The sequence below is a fragment of the Sinohyriopsis cumingii genome, chromosome 12 (genome assembly GCF_028554795.1).
Source record: "Sinohyriopsis cumingii isolate HCF-2022 chromosome 12, ASM2855479v2, whole genome shotgun sequence".
Classification (NCBI taxonomy): domain Eukaryota; kingdom Metazoa; phylum Mollusca; class Bivalvia; order Unionida; family Unionidae; genus Sinohyriopsis; species Sinohyriopsis cumingii.
The window spans coordinates 31,454,633-31,479,024 of record NC_142972.1 but is presented as its reverse complement, the minus strand read 5'-3'; the positions used below and the strand labels follow the sequence as shown (position 1 = coordinate 31,479,024).

Here is a 24,392-nt window from a genome sequence, read left to right as displayed (position 1 = left end):
CTCTGTTCTAACGGATAGTTAGATTGTAACTCTGCAGGAAAGTAGGGGTTTTCTTGTGTAATGCAACACAAGGCTAAAGGAGTGTAGATATTGTATATTGTAAATAAACATGTAAATAGCAGAATTATTTTATGGATTTATTTCTGAACCCATCTCGTTAAGTTTTTGGTGGCATCGGTGGGATACTTTCACTGTTAGTGGATTATTCTCAGTGGTGTTGTGTGCGATTGTGATCAATCCACAGGATCAAATTTCACTAATAGGGTATATCTGTTGTGGGTTTGTTTTAGTATCTCGGCAACGGAATATATTGCAACTAGTGTATTTGTTTGGGAGAGTGATTCTCTTAAAGTTGACTCCAGTATTTAAATCACGGTGATATCAGTGAGGATTACGTTTTTGGATTGATGCAGATTCAGACAATTCTTATTCATCGTGTAAAAAATGGCGGAAGGAGGGCTTGATACCCCAACAATTATGTTTGGACATCGGAGAAATCCCGACACAGATTTGGGTACAACATTACAAACCGCAACTGTTACTTATAATGTGCAAAGTAAGTCGCAGCTGGAGGAAATAAAGAAGGTAGAACGGGAATATGAGGCACTGGAGAGTCAAATTCACGGAAACCTTACAAGTCTGGGAAATGTTCCAAACATCAGTTGGAATATGAATTTTAAGAAGCCATTAGTGAGGCCAGCGACCAGTTACGATGGTTCGGAACCGTGGGAAGACTTTAGAGTTCACTTTGAACTTGTTGCTGAAATTAACAACTGGACTGAAGACCAAAAAGCAATGTTTCTAGCATCATATTTACGAGGAAGTGCACATGCAGTACTAGCGGATTTAGAATCTTTGGAGAAGATAATGTATCGGGAATTGTTAAACGCGCTAAGCAGGAGGTTTGGCTCAGAGAATCAAACATAATTGTTCAGGGTGCAACTTAAAAATCTCACACGGAGACGAGATCAACCTTTGCCAGAACTAGTTCAGGTGGTAAAACGCTTAAGCATGAGAGCCTACCCAAAGACTCCAACTGAACTTATAGAAACGTTGAGCCGGGATCATTTTATTGATGCACTGACAGACACAGACTTGAGGCTTCGTATTCAGCAAAGCCATCCTGAAACCTTAGAAAAAGTCATAAAGTTAGCAGTTAAATTGGAGGGTATTCAAAGCGCAGATAAACAACGGGATTGTCGCACGGTAACTCAAGTTCGAAATATTGGTGTTGATGAAGTAGAATGTTCAGCATCCGGCATAGTGGACCTCCAGGCATGCATCAAAGAATTATCCAGTGAAATCAGAGACATTAAAGTAGAACTGGATTCGTTAAAGAGAAAGTGCGTTGAAAGACCCAAGAATCGGCAGAATTCAAAGAAGTGCTGGATTTTTGGTAGTGAGGAACATTTAAAGAAGGACTGTTCGAAACTAAAAGCAAATAAGAACAGGCAGGATCAGCAGGGCATGAACCAACCCCGTAGCACTTGAATTTCAAGCAATGGATTGGGGATGTACATACAAGGCACAGTGCAAGGGGGGGAAGTGAATTTCCTCATCGATACGGGTGCAAGAGTTACCATAATTAACGGTCCCATCTATGAACAAATGTCTGACCTACAAAAGCCACATTTGGAACCGGCGGGTCAACAAATGAAAATGGCTGATGGAAAGTATATCCAAACAAGAGAAGTGGGGAAAATGGATATCATGATAAATGATATAAAAGTTAAGGACGCGGTGTGGATGGATCGATTGAATTCTTGGATTTGACTTTCTCCAGAGGGGTCCTACTAAACACCGCAAAGTCAGACAAAGGCAGACAAAGTCAGGCAAAGTCAGACAAAGGCAGGCAAAGTCTGTTTATTTTTGTTTATGTTATACATATTCATATACATTATGATATATTAACATTGTTTTGATATTTAAATTTATAAAAATGGTACATACGCACCCTTATTTGTGTAGATAGAGTATGACAAAGTCATATAACACAGATAGCGTATGACAAAAGAAATCTCTTTGTGACAAAGCCAGATTTAATAATTTTATATAATAATTATCTTATTGAGACACACGTAATAATATTATGAAAGTAATATAAAATACATAAGTTTAATATAAGTATTTAATCGAATATAGTATGCCAACGTGATGTAATAAACTTAAGATATTGTATGACAAAGACAGATTCATTGTGACAAAGTAAGATGTACTAATACTTTTATTAAGAATTGATTATGCTACAAACAGTAACAAACTATTCTGCCGCTGTCGGCAAAATTAGACGATGGTAATTAGTGATATTCCGCACCTGTAACAGTTCGTGGCTATTTTACATTGTCTCGAGCAGATACAAAAATCTATTCATGCAGTACTGTTCAAACAGTAATCATTTAATCAAACTTTAACTATATATCGGAGTCGACAATCTCAAACATAGGTGTTTCTTTTACTTTTGCACATGTATTCTTTTATATTATTTGACAATTAAATATTTTATTAACATTCATAATCATATATTCGTGATGTAACTTTTGTCTGAACATGCGCTTTTCGAAATTTGCGATTACCACACCGCACATTATATAACTGTTTACTTGCTTCGTGTCTTGGTAGACCTGCATCATGTCCTTTGATTTGGCTTCTTGGCTATCTTTGGGTCCTTATGGACAGTATATTTCCCATCCGAAGGTGTCAGTCCTGAAACACTTGTAGTGCTTGCGCTTAGGAATCTGCTGAAGAGTTGTTGTTTCTCTTCTTCTGTCTTCGATGTCCATGAAATTTTGGTAATCTTAAATTTCGAAAATCGCGTGTTTAGACAAAAGTTACCGGTCTCGTATAATGCCCTACTTAGGTCCACCATCTCCACTTTAACTAATTCGAATAGCTTTTCAACCAGTTCATCGGTTTTTCTGGGCTCCCACTTAAGTTTCACTTTTAATCTGTGGTTCAAGCTTTCGGTGTTGTTGTTTGTCCAAAGTTGGTATTCGTCACTGGAAATAACGTAGTTCGCCAATTTGTCCTCAACATGCCGAACGTAATACTGCAGTAAGTCACTGTGACGTTGTTCTTCAAGGTTGTTTTTAAGTTTGATGTTTCGCTCCTCAAAGGTCGCAGAGTCGTTTGCAGTTGCAACGCCGTTTGTTCCGAAAATCATGTCAATGATTTCCTTTCTATCAATGGTACTCTTTGGGATCTTGTCAGTCATTTGTCGAAGTATATTGTCTTTTAGGTGTTTTGAACACAGTTTTCTTGAGCAGCCCGGAAATGCCATGTCTATGGCATTGATCATTTCCCGTTCGTCGTCAGTTCCCAGGACTATTTCAATGTTTTTAATTTCCATGCCAAGCACCCCTCTCAGATGCGAAAAAAATCTAAGTAATTCTGTTGGCGGCCATCTCAATGAAGCATGAGTGGCCCCAGAAGTATTGGTGCGTCTCCAGTTCCCTTGCGCAGTACCTTGTTCGATGTATATACCGTGGTTGTGACAAAACACTTTCCCAGTGAAAATGTTCTATCGACGCCCACAACACCTTCTTTCGATGATAAAAACGACTTCAAGTCCAGTATTTGTTCATTAGTGTAGCACATTACTGAGGGTAAGGGATTGTCTCTAGAATGAATAATCTCAGCTACATACGGATGCTTAATACTTAACATACGTATAACATTCAAAAGTTCGTCAGCAACGTTCTTCGAACCTACTCCACCTCTTTCTTCAGCCTTCACGCGAGCCTTAGCATTCTGACACTGTCGGATATTGCGTGGATAATTTAATGATTCATTCTTTGCGAGGTCCGTCAGTGTTCCATACACCACTGGGTTTTTTATGATGAACCTCTTTTCGAATCCTTTGAAGAGTTTGTGGATTGGTTCGTTCGTATGTTTTCGTGCATAGTTTTGCATTTTCGTGTGGCACTTCGGATGTAGCATACTGTCCTGTATACTCGACAATGGCAACATCTCTGTTGAATGTACCGTCAACGTGTGTAACCCGCTTTCCATAAGATGGTTGGCGTTTTAATGCTGAAAAGTACCTGGTAAATATGATCATATCAGTCTTCTCTGGTTGTGGAACGACCTGTTTCACAGCTTTTGAACCCTTTTCGTGAGTCTCATTGTATACTACATCGTCCTTCACTGTAACCTGCACTAACTTTTTTTCGGTCCGTCGCCTTTCATCATAAATTTTGTTTTTACACAACGGCCTTTTCTATAATCCCATGCACCGCAATCGTCCCAATAGTGCTTTGGCTGTTTTGCAGATTTCCTTTCTGTGTTTTCTGAATTGTCAAGCACGATATACACATTCTCTTCGACACCTAAAGGAATTTTGTTCACGGTCGGAATTTCACTTACAATAATGTCCATTATTTGCTCTGAACTCAGCGGTCGACCGGCTGGTAACGAATATGTTCCTGCGATATGTTTGTCTCTAGAAGATGACGTGTCGTCACAACCAGCAATAACACGGAGATGATCGACACTCAATGAAGCAGCCTACAATCATACATAAATAAATATATAAATATATATAAATGTTATGAAAATATCTCCTTCCAAGTGACGTGCTATTAAATGAAATGATGTAGTCTAAAATGAAATGATTTAACTCAAGAAATGAAATCATGAATTCAGATTCCAAATGATGTGGTATTAAATAAAATGATTTAAAGAACAAAACGGATTGATGAAATCTGCTTCCAAATGACGTAGTATTAAATGAAATTATATTGTCTAAAACGAAATGATTTAACCCAAAAAATGAAAAGATGTATTCAGAGTCCAAATGATCTTGCATTCGTTAAAATGGTCTGAAGAACAGAATGGAATGATCAGCTCATATTCCAAATGATGTGGTATTAAATGAAATGTATGGAAAGTAAACGGTCTGATCATAATGTAAATCAGCTAGCGTAAATCCAAACAAACACAGGGGGAGGAGTGCTGTTAGCCAGACTGATAATCGGCAGACGCCATTTAACAGCTAAGGCTAGTGTTTCTTCTCATTTGATATAAACAAGAACTATGTTTTCCAAGCAGCATAAAGTGACTATCCACATTAATGAATACGTGTGTATTTTTTTTTTTTTTAATCTGCCTTGTACTGCACGAGTTTTCAATGCTTCAACTCAGCTAGATCTATCAGCTAAGGAGATTAAATCTTCTTGTCATTTGATCAATAGTAATTATCATGTTTAATGACCTAACGTAGCATACACACTAAACCAACAATTTGTTGCCCGCCACGTTTTGTATGTCTCATGTTACCGGGCATACGTACATAGGCATTATTCGTCCCAGTTCTATATGTAAGATTTCTTCGTTTTTCCTCCATTTAATTTAGTTTGCCTTGACATATTACTGGGTTTTTTCTTTTAGTTTTTGTCTGGGAGATAGAATATAATTTTATTAAAAATCATGATTCGCGACTTTTAGTGCATTTGAAACACCACACTCTAATTTCTAAACGTAGTGAAATGGAGGGGGGGGGCCTAGTAACATATTTTGAAAGAATTATACGTGAACAATAAACATATGCCTCCTTTGGAGTGGTTTATGGCGAAGAAGAAACACGGATCATGCTCGAATAAACCCAACATTTAGCAAATGATGTATGAAAATAACAAGGAAAGGCGATGGATTCTATCAGAATTTAAAATAAAAATAGCATCAACGATTTGTAAGTGATACCATGTAGCCTTAGGGTAAAAACGCTGTCGCTCTCCCTCCCCCCCCCCTTCTCTCTCTCTCTCTCTCTCTCTCTCTCTCTCTCTCTCTCTCTCTCTCGCTGACATAGAATGTCCAAGCTTGGGCATTCTGCTTTCTGCTGACTGATGGACCCTTGCTAGATTTTACATGACCTTGTATCCATCGATTTAAGTAGCAACTATTTCGGAATACATAAGGATGATAATGTCCTACTTTAGTTCAAATTTTGAATCATACTACATTATTTGATTAATGTAATTTTGGCGGCGATTGATTGCCCATAGTTATGGTCATATTTTAAAAATGTCATTGAACAGAAAACCTATCGGGAAATTATTTATCTCAGATGAAGCAGTCGTGGGAGGAACAGCATTACAATGAACAAGATAGTATTGTACAAGCAGCAGGGAAGTTCTACAGACCAGACGGTTCCGACAAAATAAAGCCTCCTACGCGAACTTTCTCCGTAGAAGCCTCAGATTTCAAAAATAAAGCTTCCTACGAAAATTAATTTGCGTAAATTCGTCCCCGAGTGCAATTTTTGTGTGCAAATTCAATGATTCTAGACAAGGGTTTTTCGGGGGGGGGGGGGAATTTATTCCGGTGTAAGTTTTTGTTGAAAGATTTGGCTGCGGATCCTAATTTTACCTCGCATTAAAATAATATACTTGAAAATAATATGAGTCCGAAAACTAGTACAGTTGGAGAGCCTCATTCTGCTAGATTAGCGCGAGAGCAATTAGCGGCATTAAAGAAGCTTATTCCAGCAAAACAATTATTTAAGAGAAATGTTCGTGGTTACGAAGATGTACAACATGGAATTTCCGAGGTATCATCGAAATGGTTGAAGCCAGTGACCGGAACAATCGAGCAAGTTGTATTTGGTGACGAAAAAGATCCAGATACCAAGAAAAAGGGAATTTTCCCCATGTTGAAAGGTATTGAGGAACAATCACGAACATTACCCGAGCGATTAGCAATAGCAGCACAACAACAAGGGCAACAACTTGCAATTGATTCTGGAGCAAGTAAGGGAAAACCTAGAGTAGAAAAACCTGTAATGATAAAAAGGAAGTTTAATATCGATAATTTAAGAGAGAATTTCACCGATGAGGGATGGGAAATAATATCACAACCGCTCTCGACACTGTATAACATAGATGAGTTTGGCCAATTTGCGGAAAATTATTTTGTCGATCGAAATAAATATCTGACTGCAATAGGAAAAAAAAGATATGCAACTCGTGACAATTGGTATAGCATGTTATATAAAATTTATGCGGAAAAAACAAATGTGAGTGTGGTAACGGATCCGCGTTATAGAAGATTTTTATCAGAAGCAAGAGATACACAAAAATATAATAAGCAACAAGCGGAAGAAAGAAAGCTGCTAGCAAAGGAAGAAAAGAAGCAAGCGAAAGAAAGAAGACAACAGGAGAAGGAAGAAAAAGCTAAAACTTCACGGAAGGGAAAAGCAAAATTAAAAGAAGATATTCAACTACAGGAAGAAGATATTCAACTACAGGAAGAAGATATTCAACCACAGGAAGAAGATATTCAACCACAGGAATTAGGAGCTAGACCAAAAGAAAGAGGTAGACCTCAGAAAAAGGAGAAAAAATCAAAAAAGAAACAAAAACAGAGCGACCAGGAACCAATAATTCAACCAAGCGAATATAAACGACAATTGTCGGAAGAGATAAAGATGAAGGAAAAATTGACTCCCTCATTAGTAATTGATCCTAGAATACCCGCTGATAATTATTTGAGGAAAGAAATGATGTTTTTAATCAGTAATTATAATTCAAGAATTTTGACCGCCGTGAATGATTCTCTGGAAAATAAAAGAATATTTTTGAAAAAAGATATTGCTGATAAGGTCGGATATATGGATTGGCTGGCGATAATTTATTTTGGTGGTTTAGGAAAACCGATAAATTATTCTGATGAAAATTTTCAAAAATTTTTATTGGACGTTAATAAACACAAATCAGCATTGGAACCGGTAGAGATAGCGGCAAGTCCATTACCTACGAGAGAGATAGCAGCAAGTCCATTACCTACGAGAGAGAGAGTAAGCCATTTACTTAGGCCGGAACTTATTACAATTGACCCCCACTTGTTACCGAGTCAACCGACAAACTGGAGGGACTCCATCGAAAAACCATTAAGATGGGGTACCCCCCCATCTCCACAAATATATTCACCAATGTCTTCTGATTTGCCAGGGCCATCAGAACCAAAGACAGGAACCGGATATACCATTTGCCCTGACAGCGTTGTCAACGACGTATCTCGCCTCGAGGTATTAATCGGAGGAAAACGAGCTGGAAATAACTCCCGTGAAATAATCAACGAAGCCTCAGATATTTGTCAGCGATTATTCCGTGGTGGCATCATCAATTCTCACATTTACAAGGAGTTCGTTGATGAACTCATCGATTAAAACAACACAATTGAAATAACATGATTGTTCACAAACATCAGCGCAGATCTAAACAGGTCCGCGTAGTTAACTCTCGATTGCCCGTATATAAATATATCCACGGCAATGGATTCGGCGATATCATTGGAAGTCTCGTTACGCGAGTAATACCTAAAATCGGACCAACGGTCAAGCAATTCGCGTCAAAAGCAATAGGGAAGATCGGCGAAACTGTCATTTCTGGTATCGGTAATTTAGCCAGCAAAGGTTTCAATGTTGTCAAAAATAAAATATTAAATTTAACACGTAAAAAACAACCCGTCAAATTACCTAGCACCAGAGAAATGCCACCCGAAATCAGTAAAGCTATAAACGACGCAGCAAATAAAAAAATAAACGACCTAGCACAAGAAGTTGCTAAGACAAATATAGCGCAGGAAGTTGCTAAGACAAATCTAGCAAAGGAAGTAGCAAATACAAGTTTTATTTCAGGCAGCGGTCTTCGTTTTAGATGATATTCTAATAATAAATGTTCGCACAAGTGTCAAACGAAGTGTTCGACATGGACGAGCCTGTAGGTAGGGACGCATCCGTGCGAGATTTCCAGTATTTCTCATACGACGTAGTTGACCCAAATACACCTAATCGCAAGGAAATTCAAGTTCACGATACAACAAGATATTTTCTTCCATCTGAGGCGTATATCGAATTTGTTGGGAAAATTATTAGGACAGACAATACCAATTTTGAAAGAAATTATGAAGTTGGATTCGTCAACAATGGTATCATGGCATTATTCAAGAGCGCCACTTACATGATCGATGGAAGAGAAATCGAATCAATCACGGACAACGTTGATATAGCAACGACGATAATAGGTCTGGCGAGATACTCGGATGATTTTACCAGGTCAGCCGGTCCTGGTATGATGTTCGCCAAGGATAATTCCGACTCTCCTGATTCTTTCCCATATGTAAAAAGACGACCTGTTGATCGCGCTAATCCACCCGTTGTTGTTGCTGCTTTTGAGGATATAATAATTGGCAACAATCCCGATTACAACCTCGGATTTACCACGAGAAAAAATATGTTAACTGTAGATGATCGAAGATTTTCCTGTGCAATTCCGCTATCTCACATTTTTGGATTTTGCAGACATTTCAGAAAAGTTATTTACGGAGCAAAACATACGATAACTTTATTTCGAGACGCCGCGGGCGATGACAGAGCCATCTGGCGAGAAGTGAGTGCGGATCCTGTTAATGTTGGTAAAGTTGTCCTTGAAAGAATTACCTTGTGGATGCCAGCGATAACTCCATCGATAATCGAGGAAGAAAAATTATTATCATTCATGAATCAAGGCGGAAAATCCGTCATGTCCTGGCTGACAACTATGACCGACTCCGTCGATGATGTTAATATTAACGGAATATTTACCTGGCGAATTGCGTCACAACAGGGCGCTTCGGCACCTAGACACATCTTTGTTGCTTTTCAAGACGCAGATAGATATGATCAAAATCGTAGTCATATGATATTCGATCAATTCGAGGCAACAAACGTTTCATTGAGAATAAACGGCCAACAGGAACCATCCGAGGAAATATCCATCAATTTTGCCAATTATTCGACGGCACGCGCATATCATCGCTTACTAAGTTTTATGGGCCGCGATCAAAATATTGATACGGGATTGCAAATATCACAGTTGGATTTTAATAAATTTTATCCCATCTATTACTTTTCTCTGGAACATCTCGACTTGGTGAAACAATCTGTCGTTGATATCCATTTCAAAGCTAGAATTAACACAGGTGGACGGGCAAGAGCCATCGCGGTTATTCTCAGCGATAGAACAATGATCCTGGAAGGCATCAGTGGTAGAATGAGAATCATTGACGCACCCGTAGAGAAAATGTGACAAATTCCAAATTTAGATTAAGCGATTATTAATATGCCATACGAACACGTTAGTGTAACTCTGACCCCGGGTCAGATGAAAAAACTCCAATCAGCGATATCAAAGCGATGCGGTATGAAATTAACCCTGAAAAATGATCAAATTCAGGGTGGACCTAACAAACTGTCGCTAACTAAAAATCAACGTGAACGTTTTTCCAAGGCCAAATCAGTAAATTCCGGCGTTCATGTGAGTCTTTCCATAGGCGCCATCAGAGACATGGTCAAAACAGGCGGATTTCTTCCTCTATTGGGGCTAGTGAAAATGGCTCTTCCGGCGATTGGAAAGGCACTAGGATTAGGCGCGCTTGGAGGTATAGGTTCCCAATTAGGTTCCGCATTAACAAGTAAAATTACCGGAGGGAGATACGGTAAAAAAAAGGGAAACGGCCTTTATCTAAGACGCCCCCCATACGGATCCGGCCTAAGATTAGCACGGCCTATTCAAATTTAGATCTACTTAGCGAAGCAAAGAATAAAAAAATAAAATTTTTCAGAGGCGTATTTATGCGGGATCAACTACCAGAAAAACCAAACCCTACCGAGACAGGAATAATAAATCTCGACTTAAATACCGGCCCTGGCACACACTGGGTTGCCTACGCGATTAATCCTCGCGAAGTCGTTTATTTTGACTCGTATGGATTAGCACCACCGAAAGAATTTATCAACTACGTGTCTTCGTTGAATATTCCGATTTGGTATTCGACACTTCCAACGCAGACATTAGCGGATCCACCGATATGCGGCCCTGAATCAATTAACGTCCTCGATGCAATTTCAAAATCATCCGGTCCGTATCATAAAATTGTATTTGAATATGCCATAGATAAATATCATGGTTGATATTTACGGTAGATTTATCTACAGGAAGGAAAAAGCAGAAGTGACTGACGTCGATCTATCAAAGTTCGCAACCAAGAGCGATATTAACAATCTTCTATCGCTGTCAGAGGTGGACCCTGGCGAAGTTGCTGTTTTTCAAAATACCGAAGGAAGATTACAAACCAGCAACGTCAAAATAACTGATATAATCAAGCGAGACGAATACCGCGATCACATTAGTCAGTTTACTCGCCAATCGGAGATGGTATTAAAATCTATTGCTGATATCGCCGATATTATAGCGAAGTTACCCCTGAAGGCCAATATCGCGGATGTGGAAAAATCCGACAAAGAGTTATCAGCAACGTTGCTTCTGAAGGCCGATAAAGCATTACACGACGATCTTCAGGACAGAATGACAAAAAGACTTAACAGGCTAAATAACGACCTTAAAAAACTCGACGATGCCTTAGCTAAATTTAGCAAAAAATTTGACGAGGACATAAAAACATCCAGCGATACTTCCTCCGCCGCAAACGAACTAGCAAAGAAAAAAGCCGATCAATCATCGCATGACGATCTCAGCGAGAGAATAAGAAAAATCAACGAGGATATCACTGAAATTCTCGCCGATATTACCAAAATAAATACCGCGATGGGTCAGAAAAGCGATAAAACATCAATCGACGATCTCAGCGAGAAAATAAAAAAAATCAGCGAGGAAATTACTAATATTCTTGCCGAAATTAACAAAGTAAATATCTCGATGGGTCAGAAAACATCAATCGACGATCTCAACAAAAAAATCAGCGAGGAAATTAATAAACTCAACGATCTTGTTGTTCCCGAATTTACCAAGGGGTTTAACGCGATACATGAATCGACAGATGAGAAAATAAAAAAAATCAACGATGAAATTAACATGGTACGTGAATTAGCGCGTCAAAAGGTCGATACATCAGTGTACGACAGAGCTATTAACCAAAAGATCGATAGATTCGTTTACGCCACTGATATACCAAAATTGAGTTCAGATCTTCTCGATGTGACCACAAAAATTAACGATATTAACACAAAAATATCGCGATTGAATATCCCAAGATTGGCGAAACTTTATGTGCCAGATCATTTGATAGACAGAATTATGCGATGCAATCTAACATTTGTGTTAACCATAAATAATCTTACCTGGATACCCCAGAATAACACATTTAGCTTTACCGCTCCAATTGCTGGCGTATATCGAGCACATATTATCTCCGATATAAAATTTAAGGTACAACCGGAACAGAATCGTAAAATTCATGAATTCTACCCTGGATTTTTTATTATTTCGTTAAGTGAATATAGCAATACAACATTCACGCTAGAACCGCCAGACAGAACCACCATGGGACCGGTGAATTATTTTGTAATTTTCGAATATTTATCCGAATATACGGAATAATCCGTAATTGTTATCGTAGATTAATAAATGACCGCATCGGATTACCGTTACAATCAGGCGCGTTCATGGCAGGATTCGCTAAAAAAACTCCTAGACGAGTATCAGATAAAAATAAAAAAATACCAGCGCAGATTAATTGCCATCGATGTCGCCGTGTACGCGGTATCTGCGGTAGTCGCCGGTGCGGGAATAATCTTATCCGCGGTAACAACAATCGCGCCGATCATAGCAACGATAATAATCTCGTCGACAACGACAATCGCTGGTGTTCTCAATATCATCGCAAAAAAAATATCATCATGCACGAATGAGAAATTGTCTCTATACACGAGTAAATTATCCCAGGTCAACGGCGCGTATTCAAAATTATCGTCGTTGCTTTCTGAGAGTCTCAACGACGGAGTTATATCCGATCTAGAATTTTCGGCAATGATAAGTATTTACTCCGAGATTGAACAAATGAATATTAATAATGTCCGAACTAGCCCAAATCGTGACCAACACGACACCGCCGACAACAACACTAATATCGTTAAGCTCAACCAAGCCAGAATTTAGCATTAACTTTCCAACGCCAATTAGCATCAAGGAAATTGCATTAACGCAGCTGCGTGTCTATAACAGCTGGCCCAATGTTAGATCGACATCATTCGGTAAAATATCATCGAATAATTCGCTCGTTTTTGCCAATAAAAACCGCCCCGATGGAACTCCCGATTGGATCGTCGTTGGCATACCAACAGGCAGTTACGAAATTGAGCAACTAGGTAAGGAATTTACCAGTAGAATATCAAATATAACCGGCGATGCTACTCCAGGAATAAAAATTTTAACACACGAACCAACGTTGTCGTCGATGATAGAAGTGAAATCGCCGTACATGGTAGATATTTACCAATCATCGATTAGGACAATACTAGGTTGGCCCGAAATTCCACCTCTGGCAAAACCAAAAAAATCAGATTTTATTATTCCAGGTTGGTACGAGGAAGCTCCTCCAGAGCTACCGGAGCCAAAAAAATCAGATTTTACCACCGACGAAGGATGGTACGGAGATATCAAACACAAGCCTCTGATCGGTAGCGCCATCAACCTCATGAATAACCACAAATTTAACTTGGTAATGTTCGCTTTTACTTTTATTAACGAAATAATTCTCTCATGGTTGCCTCTTCCTAAAATTCCCCCCGGTGTGAAAATCTTCGACGCTACCTACATTAACAGGATAATAGCCCCCATAGACTGTATCTTGGTAAGAAGAACCATCGACGAATTTATTCAAGAACATACAATACAATTAAATTTATTGCGGGAATCCTTTCATGAATGCATCCTAAATAAATCAGGCTCATGTAGCGAAATTATCAAACGCGTGAAGATTTTAAATCAACTTGCGAATGATGTTGAATATTATCATGGTATGTTTATTCAGGCGATAGTCGACCATATATCAATTGCCGATTATGTTCTTCCTATTAGCAAATTCGAGTTGATCAAAAATTCAGGAGAAAAACAAAAATTCATGAGAGTATTTGGATTAACCGAGGAAACGCTACTAAATTTCAAATTTCCCAATTCTGATGCTGATGAAATGAGAAAAATCGTCACTGATACCATCGATGAGTTATTTCCGAAATTACATGCCGCGTGGACTAAAAAAATACAATCAGAATCGATTCTCAAACACAATAACGATCCCGCCGGGCAGGGACGGCATATCTCGCCAGGTATCGTTAACATAACGGAAGTTATCGCGATTTATCTTCACGCGGATGTTGTTGAAAACAGCTACAACGTGGATTCGTCTGTGTCAAATCAAGCACAGCAGGGATTTATCTTGTATTCGTTTTCCCTTAGCGCATCTCCGGGTTTTTTGATAATAAAAGAGCCAGTAAATCCGTTTTACCTGCGATGCCACAATCGATTATTGTCGAGGATAAATTTCAAACTAACGGATCAAAATGGACATTTGCTTGATATACGCGGAGAAACACTGAGTATCAATCTCCTGGTAAAATCGTGAGAGTCTCTGACTCTTGAATCTGTACACGGGGAAAAATAGGCCAAAAAAATAAATAAAATCCAGGGAAATTTTCAAAATTGGAAGATTTTTTTAATTTTTGTTTTTTTCGTGGAGATCTTCAAGAATTTTCGATTCTAGATTCAGGAGGTTCCTTGGTTTTTTCATCAACAAGCTTTTTCAACTGCCTGACACGCGAGCTTGTAATTTTTTTCGTTTCGTATGCATCTGATAAAATCAACCTAGCTTTCTCAACCAACGTCGATAATTTAACAAAATCCTCGATTTGATCATCGTTGACTGTCGCAAGTGATTGGTACATCGCAATCTGGATCTTTTTTATTAATTTGTATTCGGATGGTAGCGTGTATTTGTATTCGAGTTTTCCTTGAACAATCGTCTCGAATTCGGATCGGAGTTTATTCGCGTCCAACTCCGATGGAAGATTTATTTTTTTTCTCAGTTCATCGATGGCTTCGATGATGTCGTTTATATTTTCTTCGTCCATATATAACAATCCTGTAATATTCAATTAATCTTCGATCTCACTTTCTGAGTCTGATATTATCGAAATATAATAAAACTCGATCCAAGCGTCAGAATTATATGAAAATGTCGCGTTGATTATTCTTTCTGCCGCACGATGCACCGATGCTAGACTAATATTATAATATTTTGCAGCGGCTCTCATTGACTCAAATACAAGCTCCTTTCCTGTTTCTTGATTTACCGATTTAACCGCTTTAGCTGGTCGCCGTACGCCACCGGTATTACCAAATCTTGAATTTTCACTCGGAGTCACCGCTCGGAGATTTGACAGTTTGTTGTTAAGCTTATCACCGTCGATATGATCGATGACAAGATCGACTTTGATAGGTCCGTGAAAACACTCGAAAACAAATCTGTGGCATAAATAACTTACTCCACTAAAGTTATGCAATAGATAACCCGAATTGCTAACCCTACCAACATTTTTTTTAATTCTTGCATTTCTGACGATACCATCCGATGACGCCTCGTAACCCTCGATGGTTGGATGTAATCTAAACTCGTGTGTGATTGTTTCAGGAATCGTCGATTTCAGATCCATATATGATATTCTATCTGTCTAAATCATAATTTGTCTTGAATCGATTAATATAATCTTCTTCGCATGTTATTACCGAGGAAGATTTCTTTTCGTAATATCTTCGTAATTCCCGATAATTTTTCCCTCCACAGGATAAACACAACCGTGTCTTTCCTCGGGTGCCAACTTGACAAACTAAACATCGCTGTGGTCCTTTACTGCCACGTCGAATTGCATATATGTGAGCGCCACAATAATCGCCTCTGCAGGATTTTGTTGCATGATTTTGTTGATCCGATTGGTATCCATTTGCATTGCATTATATAATTTAAACATTTGTCTAAAATATAATAATGGATGTATTTGATCTTGATGAGGCAGAATATATCATTCCTGAGGTTGACCGAGCCAAAAAAGAATTTTTCGATGATGGAGCTGCTCATGTTTGGTCGACATGGAAAACAAACTCTATTGACGCTACGATGAATCTGGAACGGGCCAAGAAAATAATCGAGAATATAAAAAAACTCACATAAGGAAGAGCGATTTATCTTCGGGATAAAATTTATCGCACAAATGCCTGACGACACTTGGATTATTCGCGATAAACGAGATCCCGTGCGTGGCGGTAAGAAAAATGTCGTTCTTGATAAAAATTCGAAACCAGGATTGTTATTGGGAATCGACGGTCCTTATTATGCTAGGGCGTATCCATCTAGCGCTGTTGTTTATGGAATTTATCGGCTGAATAATAATCCTGACATGAAAAATCTACCTGCGATGAAAGACTCTACGATGATAAACTGCGTGGCTGAGCGCGTCATCGAGCACATGAAAAACGCTCGGCTTGGATCTGGTCTGACCCAGTTGAGGTTGGATAAAATTAACGCGTGGGCGAAGACAGTTGCTGATGGTGCATCGATTGACGATGTGGCTGTGTTGAGTAAAAAACTGAAATTTCCTATCACGGTGAAAACGCTATCGGGAGAAATATTATACTCGTCGCCGTATAGATCTCGAGGAGTACCAATCGAGATTGTTGATCATAATTCACATGCGTGGTCGCAGTCGGTGATGATATTTCCGCAAGATCGTACTGTTAAATTTTATCCCGTGGAATCTTCCGCAAAAGACAATTCCGATGCCATGTTCAGATATATCAAAATATTAGCCGCGTCTGATCCAATATCGGTTTGGTTATTTTCGAGCGATGAAAAATATGATCAGTTTATCTTGCCGCGCGGAGATATTTACCGTGATGAAAAATTACATGAATCGATGAAAAATATCGCGGTGAAATATTCGTCAAATCCTGATCAGTTACTGACAAATTGTTTTACGGTTCCGTCTGTTGCTGCTCACGCTGCCAGAGAGAGAAACTCGTGGAAACCTACAAGGAACGAATATCTCGCTGATATTCAACTTAGTTGTATCGAATACGGCCATGGCGGATTGTGGAATACCAAGTATTATTTCGAAGATATGATCTCCGTTGACATGAGCGCGTGTTATCCTGGAAGTTTCCTCGGATATGGCGATTGTGCAGATTATTTTGCTAAATTCGGTCATCCCACCAGCGAGATGACAAGAGTAGCGATTAACGGGCCGTTGCCTGATTTTGTTATGACCGGATTCGCTTGCGTCACTTCATTCGAGTTTGCTGAAAATTTACATAAAATCTGTTATATTTGGTTTGGTCGGCATTTATCGCAGCGTCGTTGGGTCCCTACGGTGTTGTTGAGATATATGCTGGATTCGTCGATGTTAGTGTCGTTGACAGTGAGCGAGGCGATTATATCGTATAGGAAACAAACTGAAGTGTGGTTGCCGACGGATTGTGAAAACGCGAAAGATATAGGAAGAAAAATAATTGGCAAATTTACTCAAGGTGGATCCGTTGATCATAAACACCGCCACGCTAGGTTGTTTATCAACGATGCGGAGATGGATTTTATAATCGCCGATACGGTATCGCGAGGAATATTTTGTAATAGGGAGAATATTATCATTGACGGAACAAAGTTAGGTACCGTAATTAGCTACCTCGATGGAGAATCAGCGCAGTATACGCATTTACGGTCGTCGATGCTCGCATATGTAAGTATAAATTTACTGTCGATGATAAACAAATTTTCTGATATCGCGGTAAGGGTCGCAACGGACTCGTTTTATATCGATAAGAAATACCAGTGTAGGCTGGATAATTTAATCACCGATGGCTCTTGGGGGACATGGAGGATAAAAAACGAGGATATCCTAGATTATTGTGAGGACGCCGATGTCGAAGATTGCGATAAATTTCATCGAGATAAATGTGAGGAAATATCGACGGCTGCATCCGCATTTGACCCAATTTCACGTAACAAATTCGTTTACATGAATGGTCCTGGTGGTAGCGGTAAAACAACGCGAGCGATAAATTTATTTGCAAACTCCGATATGATCGTGCTGACTCCAACTCACAGATTAGCGCGAGAAATAAAACAACGCGGCGTTGGTTCTTGCACGTATCACAGTTATTTCAAATACAGCGGTGGATTGTGGGATTCGGCTCGCATGGGAAATAAATATATCAACAAGATCATAATATTTGATGAAATTTGCACAGTAAATTTAATCACGTTAAAATCATTCCTGACCTGGCTGGAGGAGAAAAATACCGCCGTGATAATGTGCGGCGATCATGGTCAGCCTGATCCTATTGATGGTGAATCTCCTCACGAATGGCTCAGGAACTTCGTTGATTATTATGAGGAAATCGACGCCGATTATAGATCCGATGATATTTTACTGACCGAATTCAAAAAAATAATTTGATTACAACCGAATAAGTTTCAATGCGATGTGATGAGAAGAATAATCGACGAGACTCCGATGGATATTTTTCTAAATTTGTGGCGTCCCGATCATCTGATCGTTGCTAGCAGGAAAATTGTTCGTGATATTATTCAGGAAATGTTATTCAAGCTGCATTGCGAGAAATTTCCAACGTTGCAGGTGCCGTTGTGTTACAGGCCCGCTGATACCAGGAAACAAAATATCAGTGTTACTTTACCCTGCGGAGAGGAAAGGATCTTGGTACTGAACGATATTATTCTCGTTGATATTAATCTCGTTAATGACGCGATAAATGCAGAAAAATCGCCATGGAAACTAGGATACGCAACAACGATACACTCATCGCAGGGATTGACCGTAGATGGTCAAGTTTGGATCGTCGATGATAGAATTTCCTGGTCAAATTTAGTATATTTAGCCGTGTCGAGAGTAAGAAAATTATCTCAGCTAGGTAGAATTCGAGTAAATCACATAAGTGACGCTGGCGGTAGTTGAGTATCTTCTGGTATTATTTGTAATTCTTCCTTGGTAAATCCGCGTTGAGGCGCTAACGAATCTAGGATATAAATAGCTGGTCTTCCTGACGATCTTGTTACGGCGGATATTTTATGTGTTGTGACGCTCCAGGTTGGATCGGTTGCTCTTTTTCTTCCTCCTTCAGCCTCACCTTCCTTATATAAATATCTAACTGTGACACTACCTAGTACAGGCTGAATTGTGGAATCTCGCTTTAGTGGTATATTCGATTTTGTAATTGCAATTGCAGGTTTCATTGCTATTGTTCGAGTCGTCTCGTTATTTAACGCGTTAATTACATGAGGCAATCTTGATACCCAATCATGAGATCGATTATCTTGAATGAATTCACGCGCGTACTGATATCCGAATAATCTTTCCGCGAGTGTTTTGTTGAATCTTTCGACGATAGCTTGATTGTGATGAACACCTACAATACCGCGACGGATTTTAACATTATTCTTTTTCATCAGTGAAGTAACCGCACCAAGAAATTCTCGACCCGGATCAACCTGGAGAAGCTTCGGCCATGTCAACGGGGATCGTGAATAAATTTCGCTAAATGCCTTAGCGATCTCCGTTGCTGTTTTATTCGATAACGGCTCGGCTTCTTTATACCTGCTGGCGATATCAACGACTGTTAAAACGTATTTGTATGTGACGCCGCCAACGGTATCGTAAGGAAGAAACATAAGATCAGCCTGATGGACCTCATTAGGGACACTGACGGTGAAACTTGCATATGGTATTTTCTTAGGCGGAGGAAGATATATTTGCCAAATTGCCTGTTTCGATAACCACGATTCAGCGGTGGATTGTTTTACTTTAGCGGCTTTAGCGAGTTTGGCAATTGCTGATTTTCCTCGCCAAAATCCTCGCGGAGAATAATATATTTGCTCCATATTTATTTACCAGCACCGAATACTAATTTACCTTTCATCGCGCCTTTTACCAGCCAAGTTGCCAATTTTTCTTTGAAACTTTTATTAGGAATCGCGTCTAGTGCGTGAATTAGCTTGATATCAGCGAGATGCCTTTGTTGTAAATCTCCGCTGCGATATGCGAGATCGTGGTAGTAACAAGCTCTATCGATGGCGTTTACTGGATCTTCACCCTGAAATGGTTGGTTATTATCGTCGAGTCTGATATCGAGTCTCGTTCCGGGTCCACAATAATTGTATCCTGGCAGATGCTTTTCTCCGGGATATTTTGCCCAGGGAGTTCCGGGTAGATTTGACAAGGAGGCTGCGATATCTCCTCCGGTTCTAGTTTTTTTTTTACAAATCTGAACTTGCGTGTCTTGCAAACTTCGCATTCTCCTGCAATTGCGTTCCTGTTGTTGCGTGTGACGATTTCGGTTGGATTTATCGTAGCTGTGTGAGTGCGACACTTAACACAATATAGATCCATGTATTTTATTAACATGAATGTAATTGATTTTTCAGCCACGAAACGACGCGAGCAGGTGAAACATCACGCGGTATTACCAAATTCGATAAGGATGATAATTATTGGCCCGTCTGGTTCTGGAAAGACGCAGTTGTTGCTAAATTTGATAATGCGATGGCTAAAATGGGACAAGTTGTATTTGGTTGCACCATCCGTTGATGATCAGCGATGTTATCAAGTGTTAAAGGAATTTAGCGACAATACCGACGAAGGCACAATCGAATTTATCACAGACATCAATGAAGTTCCAACAGTGGAAAATTTAGATGGCGACGTTAATAATCTTGTCGTATTCGATGATGTCATGCTGCACAAGCAGACCAACCCGGCTAGGATATTTTCGCGTGGCCGACACAAGAACACCGATGTGATTTACGTGACGCAGCGATATGCGCAGATTCCAAAGGTAATTAGGGACAATTGTAACATTTTGTCGGTTTTCAATGGCGTCGATACACACACGCTGAGAAATATTCATCAGACCTGGTGTAACGGCGATATGGACATAAACAAATTTAAAAATTTCTTTAGCCGCGCCCAGGCAACACCGCACGGTTTTATTACGATTAATCTTCATGATCCGCGTAGTAGATATCGAATCGGTCTCGATCAAATTTATTCATGAGATACGCAGCCAAATCTTTCAACAAAAACTTACACCGGAATAAATTTCCCCCCCCCCCCCGAAAACCCTTGTCTAGAATCATTGAATTTGCACACAAAAATTGCACTCGGGGACGAATTTACGCAAATTAATTTTCGTAGGAAGCTTTATTTTTGAAATCTGAGGCTTCTACGGAGAAAGTTCGCGTAGGAGGCTTTATTTTGTCGGAACCGTCTGGTCTGTAGAACTTCCCTGCTGCTTTGTACATGAATGATGACAATTGCTATGAGGTTCACAAAGTACATGTATTACCATACGGAGAAATAAATACTCTAACAACGATACATACAACTCTACAACCTAAAGTTTCATTTTTTTTAAAAAAAATGTTATTTTAAAACTTCTTCCGTTGTTCATTTAATCTATCTGGAAAACATGATTTTTCTTCATATACCTGTACATAAAGCAGATATACCACAAACTATACAATTATCACTTACCTCGTTCAGCCGGAAGAGAGCGTTCATGTAGCTATATTCGTCACCATCATTGTTCTTAATGCAAACTCGGCACATAAATTTATAATTTCCGGAAAGAACATTTAATTCACTAAGTGTGATGCCTTCACACAATGCATGTACCCAACTTTTGCAATAACCACAATGGACCGAATCATTGGCACAATTCTGTTTGCAAACAGCGCACGGGTACTGATGGAGTTTAACACGCTTACAAACACGGGCAGAAGGCATTCTGACAAATATACACTTTTTTACCCAATAAAGAATATTATATGTAGAGAATGTTTAACACTTTAACACAGTTGAAACACTATTACACAACAACACCTATGTTTAAACAATACAACACAATATTTTAAATGAACCTCTAGACAACTTATTGTATCCTACACTTAGCATTAATCATTTGAAGCTTAATACCGTAACTGAATAATGACAAAATGCTTTTGATGAAGATTTTTAGCCTTGGCCATTTTATAATAATCCACAAATTTAAAATGTCAGATGTTTAATCAGTCTGCTAATTGATGCAAACAATACATACCTTTAATATTGCCCGAAACCACGGAAGGCGCGACATTTCAGGAACAGTACCTATGTTTGAGATTGCCGACGCCGGTATATAATTGAAGGTTGATGAAATAATTACTGTTTGAACAATACTGCATGAACAGATTTGTATAGTAAAATAGCCAGGAACCGCGTTTGATTTTGCCGACAACGGCAGAGTAATTTGTTACTGTTTGTAGTATAATCACTTCTTCTCATCGTATACCGCCAACATTAATAACAACAGAAAAGATTTGTATTACCGCTTAACACACTGTAATGTTTATGCTGAAACAAATTATGATATTAACATGTTAAATGACGTACTGTATTTGTACTATCAATCTTGTCATGATCAATCTTTTTCGATGAAAGTACATCATGAATTTATGATTATGAATGTTAATAGAATATTTAATATCACTTTCATAATATTATTACGTGTCTCTCAGTATGATAATTATTATATATAATTTTTAAATCTGGTTTTGTCATAGATTGCCTTTGTCATGCGCTATCTGTGTTATAAGACTTCGTCATACTCTCTCTGCCTTTGTTCTACTGAACGTACGTATGTACCAATTTTACTTTCAAACAACATTAAATCACGCTTTTTGAAAATTTAAATATCAAAGCAAAGTTAATATAGTATAATGTATACAAATATGTAGAAATAAAACAAAAATTTGTCTGCCTTTGTCTGACTTTGTCTGCCTTTGCCTGACTTTGCGGTGTTTAGTAGGACCGTCTCCGGAGACACCAGTGTGTCATTGATGTTGGGACTAATACGTTTAAGTTGAATGGTCAGCCAGTGAAATGTGCCACTGTGGAATTGAAGAGCATCATATGTTTCCGCGTGGTAGTGGACAAAACAAGTATCATACCTCTAGGAGTGGAAGGAATCATACCGGGGAAGGTACTAGACCTAGAAGCTGAGCCCTCTTGTGCAATAATGGTACCAACCGAGAAATTCACCGAAAGGTATCAGTTATTAATGGCGAAGTCAGTGGTTCATGCAGAAAATAACTGTATCCCTATTCGGATACTCAATCCGTCAGACAGATCAGTTAAGGTGTACGAGAAATATGTGGCAGCGACGTATGAGGCTGTGACAGTTAATTACAAAATCATAGTGTTTCCATATTCGCAGACTAGCATCGTTCCGCCGCATCTTACAGACTTACTAGAACGATCGTAGATAACTCCCAGAGAAATGAGTTGGTTAATTTCTTTGTACACTTTAACCAGGTGTTTGCCCAAGATAAGACAGGCCTGGGGAGAACATATCGAGAAGGTAACACCCATTCGCCAACGTCTTCGACGGTTACCTCTTGTGCAGCGTGGAGAAGTGAAAGACCATATTGAGAAAATGTTGAAACAAGATGTGATTGAGCGATCCGATGGTCCGTGGGCATCACCTATTGTTCTTGTTCGAAAGAAAGATGGATCGACGAGGTTTTGTGTTGACTATAGAAAACTAAATGAAGTGACAGAAAAGGACTCTTTCCCCGTTTCCAGGATCGACGACAAATTGGATGCTCTTCAAGGGTCGAAATGGTTTTGTACTCTAAAGTGGGTCCAGAGGTCTCGCTGGTATTTTAAAACTAGGAGTCCAGGACTCCCATTTTTGTTAAAAATGGGAGTCCCACCATCAACAGTTGCAGTTCCTTCTTTCCTGCAGAATCAACACAGACGTGAGTGCATCTATTTTTAGATGGAGAGGTTTTCGTAATGTAATCACTCACTATAATATAGCTTAATTACAACAGTCCACTGACAGGATCGCAAATTTATGGTTTATTTATTTGTATACGTACTTACAGTAATTTTAGGCAAATAAATAGTATCTGATTTGCTGTTTTTTCCAAGTATTTTTGCAAATACGTGTCAAGTCAGAAAATAGCTTAGACCTTAAAGCGCATCTCACTAATTCCACAACATAGCATTGTCCCATACGTTTCTGACCTACATAATTTGCATTTTAAAGTTAAATCTTTAATAAAATAATACCCAGGCTTTGGTTTTAATGACTTGTTTATTTTTACTGAATATATTTGCCCGATGATTTAAGAAAACATACAATCTAATAAACTGGTACATCCCAGACTTAGCGAAGTCCGCCATTATTTCCCGTTAGGTCTACTGGTTCACTTACAGTTTCAAGCTAATTTTGTGACGAAATAGTGTATAAAAGGCAGTTTATATATATATTATAACCGATTCTGACCTTAAAACACAAGTTTTTATGTTTTATCATCAAAGGACAGCAGGCAGGAAATTGATAGTTGCTACCTTACTCGGAAAAGGGTTAATGGTCAATCAGCAAGAGTTTGTTTGTAATTGATATAAAAACTAGGCCTAGCTACTGATGCCTTGATGAATACATTTTGCTACAACCCTAGAACTAACCGGAATAAGGCGAGAGAATTTTTTAAAAATGGTATGGTCAGTCAAT

General features: G+C 38.9%; 1 protein-coding gene and 1 long non-coding RNA gene across 2 annotated transcripts in view; one reads left to right on the top strand and one right to left on the bottom strand.

Annotated features, from left to right (window-relative positions):
* Nucleotides 1-24,392, top strand: part of LOC149786196 (glutamate carboxypeptidase 2-like) — a 158,837-nt gene that overhangs the window by 27,323 nt on the left and 107,122 nt on the right. The gene's annotated exons all lie outside the window — the stretch shown is intronic.
* On the bottom strand, nt 1,846-22,417 carry LOC149786197 (uncharacterized). Its single transcript, XR_016424888.1, has 2 exons — nt 21,933-22,417; nt 1,846-4,503 (listed from the first exon to the last, which is right to left on the bottom strand). It is a non-coding gene; the product is annotated as an uncharacterized LOC149786197 (long non-coding RNA).